The 15618-nt window shown below is 38.7% G+C and overlaps 1 protein-coding gene across 6 annotated transcripts in view; it reads right to left on the reverse strand.

The window, feature by feature from the left end:
- ICK (intestinal cell kinase) overlaps positions 1-14155 on the reverse strand; it is a 91381-nt gene extending 77226 nt beyond the window's left edge. For 5 of the 6 annotated variants that reach the window (XM_027852961.1, XM_027852963.1, XM_027852965.1 and 2 more), the window contains exons 1-2: positions 14030-14155; positions 13259-13324 (exon numbers count right to left, since the gene is read on the reverse strand). The gene's annotated coding sequence lies outside the window, so the exon portion shown is untranslated. Of the gene's footprint in view, positions 1-13258; positions 13325-13696; positions 13773-14029 lie in introns of those variants that run through there. The other variant, XM_027852962.1, reaches the window with a different exon arrangement.
- Positions 14156-15618: the final 1463 nt, after the last annotated feature.

Raw genomic sequence — 15618 nt, forward strand, 5'->3', positions numbered from 1 at the left:
AGACCCAGCGAAGTCAAATGAGTCGCCCATGATCAATAAATTAATAAGCATTGCTAAGTACCTTCTAGGCAGCTAAGTGGTGCAGTGGTTAGAGAGCTGACCCTGGAGTCTGGAGGACCTGAGTTTACATCTGGCCTCAGACACTTGCTAGGTCTATGACCCTGGGCAAGTCACTTAATCCTGTTTGCCTCGGTTTCCTCATCTGTGAAATGAGTTAGAGAAGGAAATGGCAAAGTATTCCAGTATCTTTGCCAAGAAAACCCCCAAAAGGGGTCATGAAGAATTGGACATGACTGAAAAACAATTGAACGACATGCTAATTACCTTCTACATTAGACACTGGAAATATAAAACAAATGATGAAACAATTCCTACTCTCAAAAAATTTACCTTCTAATGTAGGAAATAAGTATACATGTAACTACATATAAAGCAAATATAAGAGAGTTAAGGAAGGAGGGTCCTGATGGCAGGAGGACCAGGAAAGACTTCATGTAAAAGGTATAGGCATCAGAGACAGGATTTGAATCTAGGTCTTCTAATTCCAAAATAAGTGCTATTTCTGTTGTGCCACGTGGGTGACAGACATCAGAGTAGCTTATATAGATAAAGAGCCAACCTTTGAACTATTGTGAAAATCATGGTATTAAAAAAAGAACTTGGGAGAAGAAAAGATCTCAAATGGTCAACTAGGCCATCTTCCTGCCTTGAGGTAGAGCTATACTTAAATTATAACAGACATAGAAGCATCTGCCCTCTTTTAGTTAGCTCCAGAGAAGGGAACCCAATGTCACAATTAAAACACTCATTTCTTACTACCCTGAATGGGATAAGTCTACTACTAACCCTTACTGAAATTTGAATCCATATCTGCATATGAAAATCTCAGTGAAAACTGAACTTAGGCAACTAGTTTTAGCTTAAATGTTCGTGCAAGATCCCTGAAAAAAGAGATAAATGGCAATAATAAACTCCACATAATTCTGCATTTTAAAATCATCTTATGATAGAACACAATACAATTTCATGAAATATCTCTGGTGTACCTACCAGGTACAAGTCCCTGTGCTAAGCCCCACAAAGGGGTTTTTTGTTGTTGTTTTGTCGATCAGTCAGGTCTGACTCTCTGTGACCCCATATGGAGTTTCCTTGGCAAAGATACTGGAGTGGTTTGCCATTTCCTTCTCCAGCTCATTCTGCAGATGAGGAAACCGAGGCAAACAGGGTTAAGTGACTTGCCCAAGGTCACACAGCTAGCGTCTGAGGCCAGATTTGAACTTGGGTCTTCCTGACTCCAGAGCTGGCACTCTATTCACTGTGTCATCTAGCTTCTTATGGAGGGTATAAAAGTGAATAAAACATGGTCCCTACCCTCAACAATTTCAGTCTAAAAGAGAAAATTTTACATGCATACATACACACACATGCACATACACACACATACACACAATTAACTACAACACAAAACAGAATGTGTTTAGTGACAATGAGAGGTAGAAATGCCATAGGACTAAATAAATAGGAGGAAGAGATCACTCTGGAGGGCTGACAGGAAGAAGATGGGAAGGCACTGGAGTAAGACCTTGAAAGATGGAGGGGATTTCAACAAAAATATATCCCATTTCCTCCTTGAGAACCTTGTTCTAATAGTTTCTTCTCTTTCATGTACCTTCACTTTCTGCCTCTCCACTGGCTCATTTCTATCTGCCTACAAATATGTTCATGTTTCCCCAATATTAAAAAAGTTTTTCCCTTTCTATCCAATCCAACTATTGGCCTATTTCATTCCCAGGGGGGTGGGAGGGTTGTGGGAGAGGGATTTTCTCCATCAGATGCTTCCACTTTTCATTACCTCTCCTCAAACCCTTACAATCATTTTTCTTTTTACTCTATTGGAACTGCTTTTCCTAATGTCAGCAATGATTTCCTAACTGCTAAATCCAATGACCTTTTCTCGGGCGTCAACTTTCTTGACTTCTCTGCAGCTTTAGCCACCATCAACAATTCCCTCCTTCTTTAGTTTTAAAACATCACTCTCTTTTTTTGTTTATCTGTTCCTCCTCCTCTAGTGGACATTCCTGAAGTGCCTATTCTTGTCCTTCTCTCTTTCTCACACAAAATTTTGTTGTTCAACTCTGTAAGTCACTTGTCATGTTAATACTGTGTATTATAATTATCTGGGTTGGTGTCTTAGCACCCTTATCAGGTACAGTTCCATTAGGGCATTAGCCCTAGGCTTAGCACAGTACTCTTCAAATGTTAGATACTTTATATATGTTGAATGAATTAACAAATGAATAAACAAATTGAATGAGCAAGCAGAGATATGAGCTTGGGTAGTTTACTCAAACAGAGTATCATGATGAAAGGTAGGGATATAGGTAAATACCAGGTGTTTGGGGAGAATAGGGAAATAAGCTGAGGCTTAGGACAGATAAAGGAGGATAGTTTGAGATCCTCAAAGGCAGGAACTAGGTGGAGTGGTGAAAGCCTTGCATAACCTGGATGTTGGGTTCCCAGGGACCCTCTCTACGATCATGATCAATCCCCTTCCTCCTATTGCCTGTGGTTCAATATCATCTCAGCCAAGGCCCAGATTCCTCTTCTGGCTGTAAGGCAGGTGTAATCTGCTCCTCCGGAGATCCAGTCATAGCCTTTTCTCTCTTTTCTTTTCTTTCTTCCCCACCCATGGTCTGGTGTCTTGAGGTAAGGCACAAGACCTCCCTTTGTGTGAGTTAAAATACCACATGGAGGCCTATTGCTTTTTAATATCATTGACTGATTTGAGTCTTCTGTGGAAATGTCTAACCTTTAAGCCTTTTTAGCTTTAAATCTATGAAACTAAAGAAGGGAGAGTAGATATGATGCGATTTGAGTTTGCTGGGGACCCTGAAATGTAAGGATACAGGGCAAGTCTGCCTGGAAAGAATTCAAGCACTCAAGTCTTCTATCAGTCAAAATGGCAAGGTTTTATTGTAACCTGAATAGGAGGGGGTGAGATTCTTAGTGAATCTGCAACTTAATGGGGGTGACACTAATGCTTATATACAAAAAAGACAAAGAAAAGATCTGGATGGCATTAAGGAGTGGTAAGCAGCCTGGGGTGAGCCAGGTGCAACAGTGAAAGGACTGTCAAGTGGCCTAATTAGGTGAGATAGATGGGATTAATGAGTGGCTAGTTTTTGCTAGTAGTCTGGGGTGGGCCAAGATCACAGTGAAAGGATGTAAAGTAAACTAATTAGGTGGTTTAAGTGGGCTGGGGTGGGCCAGTTGCCTTGGGTGGAGCAGCCAGTGATCTGAGCTGCTCAAATGTATGGAAAAATCCAGGGACTGGGTTGCTATCAAAGACATGGTCTTTTCCTTTTAGGGGTCTGGGTCCCATCACTGCATCAGCTATAGGAAGGAAATTATCCTATATTAATGATACTTACTTTTTTGAGTTGTACTCATCCGGGATGAAGGGAGTGGGGAAAGTGTTGTCTTTTTTTCTTGAAGCATGACTGACCTTTTTCATGACAGACTTCATCTCTTAGCCAGGATTCTCTGATCTAGGAATCCCAGTTTTTTATTTTACACACACACACACACACACACACACACACACACACACACACAAGCTTGCATGCTAAACCAACCCTGTGATCATTGCAGTTGTCCCCAGCATCGATTCTACCGTGGTTATATTTTTCTTCATGTCAAATAGTAGACAAAACTCAGTCATCCAGGTTCAAAACCATCAGACAAGAATAAGATTAAATTTTTTGTTTCCAAAAGCAGACCTAATAATACAGAATTTACCCATGTGTTTGTCTCCCTCAGTCCTTTTCACATTAATTTCAGAGAGAAAAAAATGTTTGGAATGTTTCTCCTTACTTTCTTCCTTTCTGATTTAGAAGGATAAAGGCAATGTTAAGAGGGCCTACTCTAAATCATATGATGAGAGGATTATACTGAAAGAACTTCAAAGGCCATAGTCCAACTCCTTATTTAACAGTGGAGGAAACTGAGGTCCAACCCTTGACTTGCCCAAGGTCACAGAGGTAGTGTCAGAGGTAGTTTAACTTGCTTTTATCTTTGCCAGGGCAGAAAAGGTCAAGGTAAAGCCACAATCAGCTATTTGCCACTATCTTGGGTGAAAAAAAAAAAAGAAATGTGAATTGAAGGAGAAAAAAGTTAGTCAAACCTCCTACCATGATGTGCTACTTTTTAAATTCTTATTTTATTTTTAATTTATGAAATAAAATAAGCATTCCTATAACATAAAAGAATAAAAAGATTGCACATGAAACTGCAAATCTATTATGTACAACTTGCTAATTCTTTTAAATATATAATAAAGTTGTCATGTAAATTTCTTTTTTGTCCTTTTTTTCCCTCTTCTCCTCTCCTCTACCCCCAACTCATCCCTTCTTTCTCCTACATCCCTCAGGCCAGAGGGGAGAAAGCTATTTAGCACTACTAATAATTAGTACCCCAAATTCACTTCCAACCCCATGATGAGGAAGAGGTACTAATTTAGGATTGCAGTAGCTGCCTGGTCCTTCCTTAGACCAAAGGTCCAGATATCCCAAACCTGAAAACTTGAAAAGAAAAAAAATCATATCTATAAACACAAATTTTGCTCACTCATAAACCATCTCACTCACAAAAGGAATCTTACTCGGTAAAATATTTTGCTTTAAGTACAAAGGAAGTGAAAAACACGACAGGAGAAACATTAAGAGATTTGGATTCCAATTAACTTTGCCATTGGTTTTCAATGTAACTCTCAGTGACCCAAGGTGGGGTCCATCTCAAGTCATCCTGATCCATGTCTTGCCCCTGGACTCAGATGGCTCTGAAGGAGAGAGTAAGGCTGGTGACTTTCCATAGCCCTGCCTCACTTAAATCTAATTCACTTGCAAGTTAAGACGTCACCTTCCTGATATCACTGCTCTTCTTTGAGAATGAAGGACAAACAACAGTGACCCAAGAGTAATGATGACTACAGAGTGTGACAGAGGTTCAGAAGTAGGATGGTTATGTGATTTCTACCTTATTATTGGATTAAAATAAGACAGAGCAGGAAGCCTGAATATGTGTAAAGGTATAGGACAAAGCCATTTTTAGATTGTGCCCATTTCTGACCTGAAGTGGTTTATACCATGAGTGTCTTACATCCAGAATGACCTATTCTAAATAATAAAAGGTGTGAAACTGAGAGTACGCATTCGCCATTGGAAAATGGAAGTTCATGTAAAAAATGTACACATTGCATGGCTCTGTTAGTAGGCATTAAGAAATTCTTCCATACAAAAATATTTACAGCAACTCTTTCTGTGGTGGCAAAGAATTAGAAATTGAGGAGGTGCCCATCAATTGAGGAATGGCTGAACAAGTTGTGGTATATGGATGTAATGGAATACTATTGTGCTAAAAGAAATGATGAGCAAATGGACTTCAGAAAAACCTGGAAAAACTTGTATGGACTAATGTTGAGTGAAGTGAGCAGAACCAGGAGAATGTTTTACACAGTAGTAGCCAGGTTATGTGATGACTAATTTTTATAGGCTTAGCTCTTCTCAGCAATGCAAGGATCTAAGACATCTCCAAAAGTCTCATGATGGAAAATGCCATCCACATCCAGAGAAAGAACTATGGAGTGTGAATGCAGATCGAAGCATACTATTTGCTCTTTTTTATTTTTCTTCTGGTTTTGTTTCTTCTTTCTTGTGGTTCCTCCTATTGGTTCTAATTCTTCTTTACAACATGACTAATGTGAAAATATGTTTAATAGAGCCTACATCAGATTGCATGCCATCTTGGGGAGGGTGGCAGGGAAGGAGGGGCAGAAAATTTAAAACTCAAAAACTTATGGAAGTAATTGTTGAAAACTAAAAATATATTAATTTAAAAAAAGAAATTCTTCCATCACTTTGATGGATTTGAAAGGCAATTATCCAGTGACTGTCTTAAAAAAAACAGCTACATCCCCGGTGGTCTTTAAAAAGCCATATAGCTCCATTGACAGAACACTCTCTTAAGAGCTCTGGTCATTGAGAAAAGTCTAGCTGCTAACTTTGTAGTCAACCTCAACTGCGGAAAGAAGCAGGACCAGGAAGCCCAATAGAGGAACATGCCAAGATATACAGTGCTCAGAGGATCAGTGCGAGAATAACACTAGGAGAGAAAAGATGTTAGGCTCCTGTGTCACATGCATACCCTAGGTGGAGGTCTCTCTAGTATATTCTCTGCACCTGTCTAGTCTTCTGTCTCTGTTTCTATGGGAGACAGCCTCAGGATTATGGGGGAGATGTTTTATAGCTCTTGTTCTTACCACATCACCTTAGTTAATGCCTTTACTTTAAGCTAACTGTGTCATATGACTGATGTGAAAATAAATGCATCAAGCACTTACTAGCTGTGTGACTCTGGGCAAGTCACTTAACCTCAATTGCCTTAAAAAAAAAAATGCATCAGTAGGTGCTCAAAAGTCATAGTTTCAGGAGTAAGGCTCTACAGCTCATCTTAAACCTAGATCAGGCATTGTCCATGTGAGTACAGCCCCAGAGTGTTGAGTTAAGATGGTATCCCAGAGAGTGTCATTACTTATAGTTTATTCAAAGTCATGTATACATAGTATTTGTAATTCTTCAATTGTTTTAAAATGGTTTACTCTGATTAAAAATTCAGTTGTTTCCTTATAGTTAGGTAGTATGTAGGTGCTACACTGTCTAATTTATCCTTTTCTCATATTCAGGTTTGCCTTTGTAAGTTTTATGGCACAAGAGGGTACTTTTTGTAATTTGATTTAACATCTGGCATTTTTTTTTTTTAGGCAATTGGGGTCAAGTGACTTGCCCAGGGTCACACAGCTAAGAGTGTCAAGCGTTTGGTCTGAGACTGATTTGAACTCAGGTCCTCCTGACTTCAGGGCTGGTGCTCTATCTACTGTGCCACCTAGCTGCCCCTACATCTCGCATTTTAAACCAACCTTGATGACGTAAGTGATGATGAAAGCTATTGGTTGTCAACACTTCCCATGTAGGAAATGAGTTTGAACCCTACCTATTTCACAGAGAAATACAATAACTTTGGGACATGACTATTTTGTCATATAGTAATTCCTACGACTTACAAAATTTTCTAAATTACAATAGCATATTAATTACAATGTCCAATATTATAATAGCTTTTTTTTCATTTAATCCTCTCAGCTATTCTGCTTTTCTCTTGACAAATTTTAGAAGCTATTCTTATAATGTACTTATTAGATAGGAAAGTAATTGCTTTTATTTTTTAAAAATCAGCATGGTTTATATGGTAGTGTTCTGAAAAATAATTCATTGGGCCATGACAGTACCGGCTATACAGCTAAACAAAATGGCCATTTAGTCATCATTTACCAGCTACATTTCACTCAGTTATACAAATGCTAATGAATGCAATGTAGACAATCCCTTGTCTCTTTAACATACTTTGGAATAATTTTTAAAATGACTAGATCTTCAACAAACTATCTATTATTGTAGGTTTAGAGTATAAAAATATAACAAATTGCTGGGGCAAGGAGGAAATTGCCTTGGTGGAGTTAGCTTTTGATATATATTTTCTTTAAGAAAAGATAGGACCAATTGGGCAAGGCTATTGTGTAGATCCCCAAAGCAATAGAAGTTCATACAGATATTTACTTTTTTAATATGGTCAAATAGGCAGCTGGATGTAATACAATAATGCTTTCTCTTGTTGGCGCTAAGCTCTTATTAATTGCTTATAGCATCCTTCAGGCCAGTCAGTCACATGTTATCAGCAGTTTAATGTAGGTCATGCCCCACCTTTAGGATGAATGCAATATGACTCATCTGATACAATGCCACCCATACATTTCAACAGAAGTATGTGACTGTCATAAGAGTAACTGTTACTAATCAACAAGTTTTTATTAAATGCAATCTACATAGACCCAGCATAAGGTTAAACACTGTAGAGAACACAAAAGATTTATAAATCAGTCAATCAGCAAGCATTTATTAAGTGCCTAAGGACATAATCCCTGTCCTTAAGAAGCTTATGATTTATTTTGGACGACCAGACATGAACAAAAAAAAATTAAGGAAAAATATAAAACATTAATAATCAACTGGAAGACTGTATCACATTGCAAATTGATAACTGGTTTCAGACTCAGGAAAACTCAAGTTCAAAGTTCCTTCTCAGATACTTTGTGACCCTGGACAAGTCACTTAAATTTCTCAGTGCCTCCAAGCAACTCTTCAAAACCATAAATTGCAGACTAGTGAAGATCCACATTGTTAGAGGGAGTTTCCTCACCAGTCATTCTCTATTTACCAATGAAATCATAGGTTTGGATAAAACAAAACAAAACACCAAACATACGATCATGTGTATAATCAATACTATGTGAAGCCAATTATAAAATTAAGCCCACAAATGTTGATAGTGGCCATACTGAGTACACTTCATAGATTGTAGAAACACGGAAACAATGAACTTTGGAGTTGTAAGGCACCTCAGAGGTCATTCCTCATTTAACAAGAGAAGTATCACAGGAAGAGCACTAGCTATGGAGTCAGAAGACCTGCTCTAATGCACACTGTCTGAGCAAGTCATTTAACATTGTGTGACTGTGTCTGCTTATCTGTAAAATGAGGAAGTTGGACCTGGTGCTTCTAAGGTCCCTTCTAGTTCTAAATCTAAGCTCTAATGGCCTCCTAATACATGGGAAAGTTAATAAGAGGAACTGCCCAAACCAGAGAAAACATAAGCCTTTTAAAGTCAGAAGATGTACAGCTATATTTCAAAGGCTGACTAAATTACCAAACATACTATAACAGAAAAACAATGCCTGCTTAAAGTGTAAGTGCACCTCTACTTGCACATTCCTCCCAAACCACAAAGAAGGGTCAATTCTATAAACAGCAAATTTCTGAATTACTCTTCATCCCCTTTTCCTGGAAGGGATTTTCCTTCAGCTCCTCTAGCCAAATGGTGAAAGAAGCAAGGGCTGAGTCTGACACCATGGACCGGTTTACAAAGTAGCATGTACAGAGTTTTCATTGTACCTAGAAGCCTCCCAAGAAACCATTGCAGAACAGGAACCTGGACACAGCATGCTTCCTGTACCTCTCCCCTCACCAGCCCCTCTCCCCCAAGAAAAACGTGAGGGTATAAATGAACACTCTATGCCAGCGAAATCTCCAGGGGATACACAATAGAAGGGCTAAGTTGGGGGGTGTACCAGGGCAGCCTTAAATTTAAAACAAAACAAAATGGCATGGGCATTTTTGGCTAGTTTCACTATGGGGAGGGAGGAAGGGAAGCAATGGGTCTCCAGGAGCAATGTCCTAACCAGGAATAATCGACAAGCCACAAGCCACTGTAGAGAAGGACAATGGAGAAATGTTCAAATGGCTGCCCTACACCTAACTTTCAGCTCTCTGGGTATCCAGACTGAGTCATGATGTTTGGTCTGTTAAACATCTGTCCCCCAAGTTGCTCAATGTACATGTTTTACCCCAGTAGAATGTAAACTCCTTGAGGGCATGAACTTTGCTTTTATCTTTTTACCTCCAGTGCTTAGCATAGTGCCAGGCACACAGTGACCATTTAATAAATGTTTGTTGACTAAATAAATGAAAATGACCAATTTTTATATAATATTTAGTTCTATGTTGGGCAAGGGGCAATGAGGAATATACAGGCTGATACAGACCAGTCTGGGGTCCTCAAGGAGTTTATAAACCACAGCAGGAAACAAGATAGACGTAAGAAGACTAGCTTAGCAACACATGCTAAGGATAGTTAAATGCTAAATAATGTGGCAGAGAATACATGTTCCATAGTAGTCAGGGAAAGAGAAGATCAAGAAGGAATGGCATAATCAGAAAAGGTTTCACACAGAAGGTGGAATTTGAGCTAGCCCTTAGAGAATGGGTAAGATCCTAGCTGAGAGGCCAACTCTGCAGCCACAATACCATTGTTGCCTTTCACTCGATTACATTCTGTCTTATTTTTTTTTTCTTTTTTTTATGGCTGGTCTTCCAAAGTAGATTGTAAACCCCTAAGATCAGTGATGATGTCTTTATAACTCTTTCACATTGTGTGGATAAGCATCAGGGGAAGAGGAGAACATTTCAGGTGAATGAGCAAAGGTGAGAATGAGCATGGACAAAGAGGATACCAACCTGTGAGAGCTGTATGAGACAGTGAGTGGTTAAATGACTAGCCCAGGGCCACTTAGCCAGCATATTATCAGAGGCAAGTCTTAAACACTCATCTGCCTAACTCCAAGGCCAATTCTTTATCTGCTATACCATAATGCCTCTCTGTTAGCAACATTATTAAGCAGGAAAGTAAAAGATATACCTGTTGCCTTAGTGCCTTTCCAATAATGGTCCCTCATGTTTGGAAGGCACTCCTTCCTTACCTCTGCATAATATAAGTCCTAGCTTCCTTCAAAACAGAGCTCAAGTGCCACCATCTAAGAGCCTTTCTGGTTCCTGCTACTCTGGCTGCTTTCTCTCTCTCTCTCTCTCTCAACTTCTTTGTAGCAGTTTTTGACTTGTAGACCTGTTGTGTCTCTGAATTATATGCAAAATATAAACTCCTTGAAGGCAAGGACTATTTTGATTTTTTGAGGCAGCTCCTGGTACAGAGGGCAGAGTTCTGGGCCAGTCTCAGATACTTACTAGCTATGTGACCATGAGCAAGTCACTTAACCTCTATATGCCTCAGTTTTCCCAAATGTAAAATGGGGAAAATAATAGCATCTACTTTGAAGAGTTGTTGTGAGGATCATTTGAGATATTTGTAAAAAAAAAAACAAAAACCAACACAGCACAGTACCTGGCTTCATATAAATGTAGAAGGCTTTATAAAAATGCTTATGCCTTCCTTTTCCCTCCCTCTTTGAAACACTAAGTACCTAATAAACTGTTAATAACTGTTTGTTGAATTGAATTAATTTAATGACAGCAATATTTAAGAAAGATTAATCTACTAGTTGTATGCAGGATGGATCTGAATAAGAAGAGCTGGAGTCATGGAGGCCAGCTAGGAAATAGCTACAGCATTCCAAAGAATTAATGGGGAACTAGGCTGAGGTGATAGCAATGGAAATAAAGAGGTTTGGATGAGTAGGAGAGACATATCTATAAGATTTGGTGATTGATAGAATATAGGGGATAAAGAAAGAGAAGCTTCAAAGATGACTCCAAGGTTTTGAGATTTATACAGTTTCCATCTTTATTAAGCACTGCATAATTATAGCATCATGGATTGATTAAGAAGAGCTTGAGTAGATGTGATAGTTATCTAACATACTGGGAAATTCTCTCTTTTCTTTTTAAAAAATCCTTTGTTACAAGGAACAGCTGTCTGAAAATGGGTAAAAAAGGGATACGGAGGAAATGTAAGTAATATCAATAAAATCTATTTTTAAAAGAGTGAACTGGATCAACACAAGACAAAAGGTATGATTATATTTTCCTAAGTCCATCATTTGGAGTTAAGGTCTAGGAACAATGCATTTTAAGTCGGAGGACTTAGGCTAAAATCCTAGCTCACATATTATTTTGGGAAAGTCATTTAGCTTCCTCAGGCCAATGAAAGGTTTGGTTTAGACCAGTTCTTACATTTTTTGTTTTTTTGGGGATCAAGAATCCTTTTCTCTCTTAAAAATTACTGACAACCTAAAGAGCTTTTGCACATACAGTCTAGGTATATTGATACTTATAGTATTAGAAATTAAAACTGATATTATAAAATATTTAATTCATTTAAAAATAAGACTGATTACGTGTTAACAGATAACATTTTATGAAAAATAACTATTTTTTCAGAACAAAAAAATTTAGCAAGAAGAACAGTACTGTTTTACATATTTTTTGCAAATTTCTTTAACGTCAGGCTTAACAGAAGACAGCTGGATTCTCCTATCTGCTACTGCATTAAATCTGTTTTAATATGTTATTAAGTTTAAGGCAGTGAGGTGGCACAGTGGTTGAAGCCCTAGGCCTGGCATTAAGAAGACTTGAGTTCAAATGTGGCCTCAGACACTAGTTTTAACCCTGGGCAAGCCACTTAATCTCTGTCTGCCTTAGTTTCCTTAACAATAAAATGATGATACTAATAGCACCTACCTCCCAAGGTTGTTTTGAGGATCAAATGAGAAAATATTTGTAAAGTGCTTAGTATAGTGCCTGGCACATAGTAGATACTTAACAAATACTTGTTCCTTTCTGCTCTATGTGAAAAAAATCTGGCCTTACACAGAAATAGTAGTTGGAAAAGAGAGGAATATTTTAATAGGCAAATAGAATCTTAGTATTATTATAAAAATAGTTCTAGACCACACTTTGAAAACTGCTCAAGTAAGATCACTAAGGTTCACTAAAGCTTTAAATCCTATGAGCCACCCTATGGGAGGTCTGCTCAGCCAACTTCTGAGAACTTAACTGAAAAGGTAGTGTGGTATAGCAGAAAGAGCACTGGCTCTAGAATGAGAGGACCTGGATTCAAATCCCACCTCCATCACTCATGACCTATGTGAACATGGACAAGTCACTTAATCTCCCCCAGCCTCAGCTTCCTCATCTACAAATAAATGTGACTGTATTAGATGTCCTACGGACTCTTACAGAGCTGATCCTATAACAAAATAAAGGCAAAAATCCTGAATGAATAGTAGTTAAGAAAATATGAAAGGCTCTGATTCTCCTCCCCCTTAGTACTAGAAATACAACTTCTAGGCCTGGGGAAGGTAGGAGGTGCATTTAAGAAATAGTTTGCCCTCAGGAGGGGTGTGGTAAAGAATTATTAAAGCCACAATAAAATAAAAATAGAACCAACAGCCTTCTCTTTGGGCATAGATTCTCTCAAATAAGAAAAAGAGGCATTTCAAACTGATTACTGAAGTCATTCAGTCAATAAGCATTTATTAAGCACTTATTATGTACCCAGTACAGTGCTAAGTGCTGGAGATACGAAGAAAGGCAAAGGACAGGTCAAGTCTAATGTTTGGATGTCAAATAATTCATGGTATAGTCAGCAGGCAGGCCACATGTGAGTTATACTTTGTGATTTAGGCACTGGCTTTGCAAAATTAAAGCATTTTAATTTGATCATCACATTACAATATAGTATCGCTGGCTGCTCAGCAATCTAATTCATTGGAAGAGAAGAGAATGATGAGTCCATAGGAAACTTCCGGTTAACCACCAGTTAAGTGACCAAAATCAAAAATCCAAAACGAACATACCTTTGAGAAATCCAGCCCGGCATGCAAAGCTCAACACTCAAAGTGGCAGTTGTCTCTCTGCAGAGTCTAGGTTAGCAAAAGAAGAATGTGACTTAGTTTTAAGTCCAACTAAAATAACTCCTCCCTGATCTACCCAGTCACATTAAATACAAAAGCCCTCATTTAAAAGTCTCAGAATTGAACTTTTAAAACATACATGGAAATATGAAGGCTAGGGCTGTTCCTGAAAACTCCAAGCATAACTGTTCCTTAACGTCCACCCCAGCTAAGGAGGACGGGAATAAAATCACCAACTGCAAAGCCGATAAAAAATGGTTGCGCCTAAGACCTCCCCCTGTTGTGGGGCACTCAGTGGCCTAATCGGGAAAATTCCATGTGCAGCTACTTGCGGCCCCTCTCCCCAAAAAATGGTTTGAGATCATAAAAGTGCCTCCCCACCCTTTAAGGCTGAAAAGAAAACAGTCATCCAAATCTTCCGGTCTCCCAGGAAACAGAGTTTTGATGCCAGGGGTCATGCAAAGCCAACACTCCCTTATAAACCTTTCCCTTCCTTTTCACTGGTGTCTAAGCATCTGCACAATCAGATCTGTTACACAGAGCGACATTCCCCCTGAAAGAACACATGCGGTCATCCCCAGTCTGGTCAATCCTCTTCTCGAAAGCAGACTAGAGGAGGCTGAGCCACGGGTAATGGATAAACACAGTCTCCCAGCTCCTGAAGACAGCCCTCCCCCTACCCCACCGCAAAATAACTACCAACGTGGTACTAACCCTGCTAGGAGAGTCCATGCGGTCCATCCTGGGGACTCTGGGAGGCTCTGAGAGTGAATGGGCCTAGGCTGGCCAGCAAGCTCATGGTAAGTATCGCAGGAGAGAGAGCAGCTTTCCACCCACCAGGAGAAAAACAAACAAAAGCCAATGTGGCTTCTAATCAGGGACAACCAGTAGCATTCCCTGGTCAAAGTTACACTGTAGCTCCCCTTGCTGGCTTTAGGTATTTCTGCACCCTGTTCATTTTCTGACATTGCAGCCTCTGGTTTTTTGTTGTTGTTTTTTTTAAGGGGAGAAGGAGGGACTGCTTAGTGGGTAACCTCAAAGATGGTAAAAATAAATACCGTCTTGATCCTACCAGCTGAAAACACACACACACACACACACACTCAGTTTTTAAAAAGTGATTACTATGTAGCAAACACTGTTATAGTATTTAGCCTCAAGGAGCTTATATTCTAATGGCGATAGAAGTCAGTTTATAAAAGGAAGCTGGAAAGGGGCTGGGGGTAGGGGCTGAGAGAGACAAAAGTTTAGAGTGGGAATATGGTAGAGGAAGTCTAGAGTGCAGGAATGAGACCTGGCTCACCTGAGTGGTCCCCTTAAATGGAGATTTTGGGAGAAGCCATCCAATCAGAAGGAGAGACACTGGGGTGGAAGGCACATGTGTGTGAATATGTATGTATTTATTAATATTACATTTATTCTGTATATAGTTTTATGTGTACTTGTGTCCCCCATTAAAATGTATGTTCCTTGCAAGTAAGGATTGTTTCTTTGTATTTGTATCCTCAAGGCACAGTGCCTGGTACATAGTAGGTCCTTTAATAAATATTTGATTGATTTACTTTCTAACAATACAAAGTATTCTTATTTGTTGATACAAAGAATGAAACAATCACTACTTTCAAAGAAGATATATTCTAATGAGGGGAAACAAGTACATACAAAATATATGCAGAATAAATATATTAATAAATAAATACATGTGTATATATAATATATTAATATAACATAATATATTATTAATATATGTATATATCATATATATTCACACATATGTGCTTCCACCTTGTAGTACATTCTAATGGGGGAGATGAGACTATAAAATATAACCAGCATAAGTGTAAAGTTTCAACCTCACACCGTGCTGAGGTTTGAAAGCAGATATAGTTCTTAATTTCAAAATTCTAACATTTGGCTACAGATGTAGGATACCTCAGGTCAGATGATCTGAGTTCAAATCCTGCCTCTGACTACTCCTATTTATGTGACTGACTATGAGCAAGCCACTTAACCTGTCTAGGCCTCAGTTTCCTCATCTCTAAAATGAGGCCTCTGAGGTCCCTTAGCTGTGGATTAAAAATTCAGATCCCTCCAATAGAACTCAAAGTAAAAGCTGAGAACTAACTATATTTGCGGTTTTATTTATATGAACTACAAGTTAAGAATCCTGATTCATGATGTTTTAGGACCCATTATTGAATAGAGATGTATTACATGTATAACATATATAGTTATAATAATAGCTAACATTTATATAGTACCTACTAAGTGCCAGGCACTATACTAAGTGTTTTAAAAATATT

This window comes from Vombatus ursinus, unplaced genomic scaffold, assembly GCF_900497805.2.
Source record: "Vombatus ursinus unplaced genomic scaffold, bare-nosed wombat genome assembly UNPS02009835.1, whole genome shotgun sequence".
NCBI lineage: Eukaryota > Metazoa > Chordata > Mammalia > Diprotodontia > Vombatidae > Vombatus > Vombatus ursinus.